Here is a 6,076-nt window from a genome sequence, read left to right as displayed (position 1 = left end):
CCTCCCAACTGTCCACCAGAGGGAAGGCCTTCCCTCTCTCCACCACAGATTTCTTTCCATTGTTCACCACAGGAATATCCTCCCCACAGCTTAGCACAAGCACGTCCTACCCACTTTCCACCACAGTGAAATCTTCCCCCTTGTCCACCACAGGGACATCCTACACAATGTCCACCACAGGGATCTCCTCCTCACTGTCCACCACAGAGATGTCCTCCCAACTCTCTGCCATAATGATGTCATGAAGGATTTTCTTATGCTACACAGGAGGAAGTCCCTCTGGTGGACAGTTGAGAGGATGTTACTGTGTTGGACAATGAAATGGACATCCCTGTGGTGGACAATGGAGAATATGTCCTGGTTGTGCACAGTAGGGAGGACGTCCCTGTGGTGTACAGTGAAAAAAATTTCACTGTGGTGGACAGTGGCAAAAACTTCCTTTTGGACAATGAGGAGGATGTTCCTGTGGTGCACAGAAGAACGTCCCTGTAATGGACAGTGGGGTGGATTTCACTGTAGTAGACAGTGGAGAGGATTCCTTGTGGTGGACAGTGGGCAGAATATTCCTGTTGTGCACAGGAAAATTTCTCTGTGGTGGACAGTGGATAGGGCATGTCTGTGGTAGACAGTTGGGAGGACATTCCAGTTTTGGACCATGAGGAGGACGTCCCTTTTGTTGACACTGGGAAAAACATCTCTTTGGTGGACAGTGTGAAGGACATCCCTGTTGTGGACAGTGGGGATTATATCCCTGTGGTGGACAGTGGAAAGTACATCCCTTTGGTTAACAGTGGGAGGACTTCTCTGTGTTGGAGTGTGGAGAGGAGATCACTGTGGTGCACAGTTGGGAGCAGATCACTCTGGTGGACAGTGAGTAGGGAGTCCCTGTGGTGGACAGTGGGAAAGACTTCTCTGTGGTTGAGAGTCGGGAGGACATAGCCATGGTGATTAGTGAGAAGGATGTCCCAGTGGTGGAAGATAGGGAGTACATCACTGTGGTGTACAATGAGGATGATGTCATTGTGTTGAACATTTGGGAGGACATCCCTTTGGTGGACATTGGGGAGGATGTCCCTGTGGTAGACAGGAGGGAGGACTTCCCTGTGGTTGACAGTGAGAAGAACATCCCTGTTATGGCCAGTGCTGAGGACATCTTTGTGGTGGACAGTGGAGTGGTTGTAACTGTGGTGGACAGCACGGAGGACGTCCTTTTGATCGACCATGGGGAGGACCTTCCTGTAATGTACTGGAGGATGTCCTTGTGGTGGACATTGGGGAGAATGTCCCTGTGGTGGACAGTGTGTAGAACATCCCTGTGGTGGATGTTGAGTAGGATGACTCTGTGGTAAACAGTGCAGAGGACATACCTGTAGTGGACAGTGGGGAGGACGTCCCTGTGCTTGACAGTGGGAAGGATTTTACTGTGGTGAACAGTAGGGAGGACATCCTTGTGAAAGGGGGGAAGGATGTTCCTGTGGTGCACAGAAAAATATCCCTGTGGTAGACGGTGGGGAGGATTTCACTGTGGTGGACAGTGGGGAGGATGTCCTTTTTGTGGACAGTTTAGAAGAAGTTTCTGTGGTGCACATGAGGATGTGGTGGACATTGAGGAGGACATCCTTGTGGTGGACAGTGGAGAGGACATCCCTGTGGTATACAGGAATATGTCCCCATGGTGTAGTACAGTGTGGAGGATGTCGCTTTGGCGGACAGTGTGGAGAACATCACTGTGGTGCACAGTGGAGAAGACGTACCTGTGGTGTACAGTCTGGAGGACATCCCTATGGTGGTCAATGGGGAGGACACCCCTGTGGTGAAGAGTGGGGAGGACATCTTTGTGGGACTCAAAATGAAGTCATTTGTTGGGCCTTGGGCCTAACAAGAGGTCTAATCTCCATTCCATCTTCACCCTTCAGTCACGTACATAGGTGGAGGTCCTGAACAGGCCCTAGAGAGATTTACATACTAATGATGTACCTGAAGGCCAGAGGTAGAGCCTATTAATCATTCATCCCCATCCCCTCCTCCTTCTCCCCTCCCCCTTTTAACTCAGGTCAATCCTGGGTTTGAGGGGGTAGGCATTCAGATACATCTACCGTCCGCCATGTAAATATACCGGTTTTGGAAACCCAAAGAATTCCTAGTGAGTTGGGGCCGCCCTGCCATGAGGAACCATGAGGAGCTGGGGAGAGGCTTTTAGTTAATGAGCAACCGGGCCCAACTTCCAGCTGGAGGAACCCAGAGTGTTCCCAGCAGACTGCCCACAGCATGGCGGAAGGAACCCTGGGATCCCCAACCTCATTTTTCCCCCTACATCTGGTGCCTCAAACATGGAGCCTTGGAAGCCACACAGACACACAGCCACTGATTCTGCGAGAAAGGTAAGCCCTGACCTCTTGAAACAAGCAATCTGTTTTTCCTCCTGTGTTTAAGTCAGAAGCCATTGCGCAGATTTAAGTACGCTAAAGGAGCTTTTGCTACCTTCTGGCCAGGTAGCAGGTTCAAGGCTTCCGTGGCCTCTGCTTAAATCTCGACAGCCCACAATGGGCATTGGCAAAGACTCTCTATCTAGACTCCCTTTAAAAAAAAAAGAAAACTGGTAACGCAGCAGCCATTTAAAAAGCCATTCGGGCTGTTGCCAGTTCTTAAATCTGCGGGAAGGCTTGGCGCTCTTGGACTATTGTGGAATCCCCCAAAAGCCAACAGGCCAAGGGAACATTCCCATTGGAAAAGGCATTTCTCCTCTTTTCTATCATGGGAAATTCCACCTCACGTAAATGTTCACCTCAGTCCAGGCAAATATATTCCCTACTAAAGACCCACGGGATAAGAATAGGCAAAAAGCAAGCCTCCTTGTTTTGGGACGAAGTTCTTCATATAGCACCATGCATGGCAGAGGGTAATATTTACAGTCCAGACTCATGGAGAAAAGTAGCTTCCCTTATCAAAAACAGAGATAAAAACCCCCTTGTGAGTTTTTGCCGATCTTAGCTGCAATTCAGCAGTGTATAGGACCATCAAAAATAGGACAAACTGAGAACAACATCACAGCTCCTGGGGCCCCTCAGTCAAATGAACCCAAATATCATGGTCCCAAAAATCACCTTGTTTCAGACTTTGAGGCCCTTACCCAACTAATAAGAGAAATAAAATCCATACACCCACCCCTCCCCCTTATGCCTTGGAGGAAATGAAACCATGTGCTCCTCCTGTCCCTCCCTCCCCCATCCAAAGGCAAGACTCCATTAAAATACCAAAGGAGCTTTCCCCTGCCTCCCCACTTACTTCCCAACCAAAGAGAGATAAATCCCTTCCCCCTTCTCTTAACCACAAAAGTAGCAAACCTTCAACATCCTTAGATAAAACCCAAACTGCTAGAACATTCCCAGTTAATATCCACCCTACTCCAGCTAAACCACTTAACTGGTACCCAATCCAAGCCTCCGACCTAAAAGAACTCAGGCAGGCAGTGAAGGAAGATGGCATTCACGCACCATGGACAAAATCCCTCCTTCAGATCCATATTGTCAAATTAAACACCCCCCCCCCAAGATTGGAGAGATATTTGCCGTTCTGCCCTTCTTGACCCAATGTTCCTAGAGTGGGAAGCCTATTATCGTGATGAGTGTCTTAAACAAGTCAGGCAAAACCAGGGAAGGGGTGATGGCACTCCATAGGGTTTTAAAGAACTCTTTCGCCAGGAATATTTCTCTACTGGGGCACAACAGGCAAGTCAGCCAGCAGGATACTATGACCAGGTCCATCTCTGTGCCATTCAAGCCTGGAATACGATTATTCAACCTTCAGGGTCACAAGACCCCGCCCACTCCCTGCTCTCCCTTCATCAGAAGCCTGGAGAATCCCTATCAGATTTTATTCTCAGAACTAAAATGAGCTTAGAAAGAAAAATCTCCAACCCCACAGCTAGAGACATTCTTCTAAAAAACATTGTTTGGGAAGGCATGACTTCTGAGTCTAGGCTAGCTTGCCAGGGTCTCTGGGAGGAGGATCACTATAGGTGGATTGTAGCAACCAAAGAAATAGGAACCCCATCAAACCAGGTTGCATCCATAGCTCAGGCATTTGTGGCAGCAATAAAAACAGAAGAAATCTTCCTCAAATGTGGAGAGGCAGGACATTGGAAGGATGAATGCCCTACAACCTGCCGTCCTTGGGGTTGGGAGACACAGAGAGACTGTGAGTGCTCGCATGCCCTGCCCTCGAGCTACAAGAGCAAGGTGGACGGGACCACCAGCAGCGGCACCACACTACCAAAGGCCGCAGCCAACGCTGCAACATCTGTGGCACCCCCAGACCCAGTGCCTAAGAGCCCTATGGCCATCGGTGTGCCCCAGGCCCTGGCGCCCGCCAGGCTGCTCACAGGGAGCCCTGGTGGAGACACAGCCCCGGGGCAGCCCAGGCCTCATCAGCTTCCACAGGCAGCAAGGGCACAGAAAAGAAAGTCCTTGGCACTGTCAAATTGTTCAATGTCAAATGGATATGGATTTATAAACCGAAATGACACCAAAGAAGTTATGTTTGTACACCAGAATGCCATCAAGAAGAATAATCCACACAAGTATCTGCGTAGTGTGGGGGATTGAGAAACTGTAGAGTTTGATGTGGTTGCAGAAAAAGGGGGTCCTAAAGCAACAAATTTGACTGGCCCAGATGGAGATCTAGTAGAAGGGAGTCACTATGCTGCTGACCGGCGCCGATATGGCAGGCGCCTTGGACTTCCCCATAATGCTGGTGAGATTGGAGAGATGAAAGACGGAGTCCCCAAGAGAACACAACTCCAGGTCCATCGAAATCCAACCTACTGCCCGAGCTTCTGCAGGGGACCCACTCACCCATGCACAAACCTATATCATTCCCTACAGGTGGTAGAGGACATGGAAAGACCAAGCTCTAAGAGTGTCCCCCCCCAGTTGTTGCCCACAGAAAACTTCTCTACGAAACTCCAGGAGAGTGAGTAATCCCCAGTCTAGTTCACAAGACTAGGCAGGCTTCTCTCTGTCTCCCCCTCTCTTTCTGTCTCCACATGTTCCTTGCTAGCTTCTTCTCATTTTTAGCTACCACTAGCTCCTGCCTAGTTCAAAAGACTAGGTCCCATTTTTTCTCCATGTGTTCCTGGTCAGCTTCTCTACTTTAACTCCTCTTCCTCTTTCTCTCTGTCTCTCCCTCTCCATGTGCTCTTCAGCTCAAGGGCAAGATTGTGGCTACTCCCTAGCCTCCACTTTGCCCATTTCCCAGCTCCACAAAGAGGGCTCCTTAACAGACAACAGCTGTCTTTCAAGTCACAGTACCTGCTGTGACCCTCCTTCTAAGACTCTTTCCTTAGGTGAGAGATTAGTCTTTTGTTTTAAGCTCTCAGGAGCACCAACTTCAGTGTTGCCTGCTAACATAGGCTTTCCCCCCTTTTCTCTGTCATTTGTGGCTGACTGAGACCATTTACCCAGCCCTGTGTTCCTCAGCCAGCCTTTCTCACAATTTCTTCCTCAAGTGGCTAAAAATGCCAGGCCACCTGCTAGCTTACCCCAGGAGCTGTTGACTCCAATCCAGCTTCCACGTGTCTTTCCCATAGACACAGACTCTCACTCTTTCTGACACTTAGCCCTCCCCAATGCTACTTGCTTGCCTTAAACTTTTCTTCAAAGTTGGCCTTTCCTCTTCTTTACATTTAAAATTTACCAGCTAAGAAAAAGAAAAGGTGGAATACAAGTCTTCTCGGCCAGAGCACCCAGACACCACATGGCAGAGCAAGGCCCTTCCCCACTGCTTCTAAACCTGCCATTACTGCTTCTCCCCATCAGTAGGACCTACAACAAACGTTCCTGTTTTTCAACCAAAAATTTCAAACGTTTCCTTTTCTTTCTAACAGGAACACCTAGAGCAACAATGCTTGTGTTTTTCAACCAAAATTTTTGTTATTTTTTTATTTTAATGCTGCCTTTTCTCTTTAATACTCGTGATATAAGTCCAACATTATTTTTTCAACCTTTATAATTTCTTTAAGGTTTAAAAGCCATCTAATTTCCTTCCACAGTTTAAGTCAACGTGCTGATCACCATTT

The 6,076-nt window shown here is 48.6% G+C and overlaps 1 pseudogene; it reads left to right on the top strand.

Moving 5' to 3' along the window:
- Positions 1-2,330: 2,330 nt before the first annotated feature.
- Positions 2,331-4,979, top strand: LOC117724663 (Y-box-binding protein 3 pseudogene; annotated as a pseudogene).
- The last annotated feature ends 1,097 nt before the right edge of the window (positions 4,980-6,076 follow it).

Source organism: Arvicanthis niloticus, chromosome 20 (assembly GCF_011762505.2).
Source record: "Arvicanthis niloticus isolate mArvNil1 chromosome 20, mArvNil1.pat.X, whole genome shotgun sequence".
Taxonomy (NCBI): Eukaryota; Metazoa; Chordata; class Mammalia; order Rodentia; family Muridae; genus Arvicanthis; species Arvicanthis niloticus.
The sequence above is the reverse complement of the archived record's forward strand: the minus strand, read 5'-3'. Positions and strand labels throughout refer to the sequence as shown.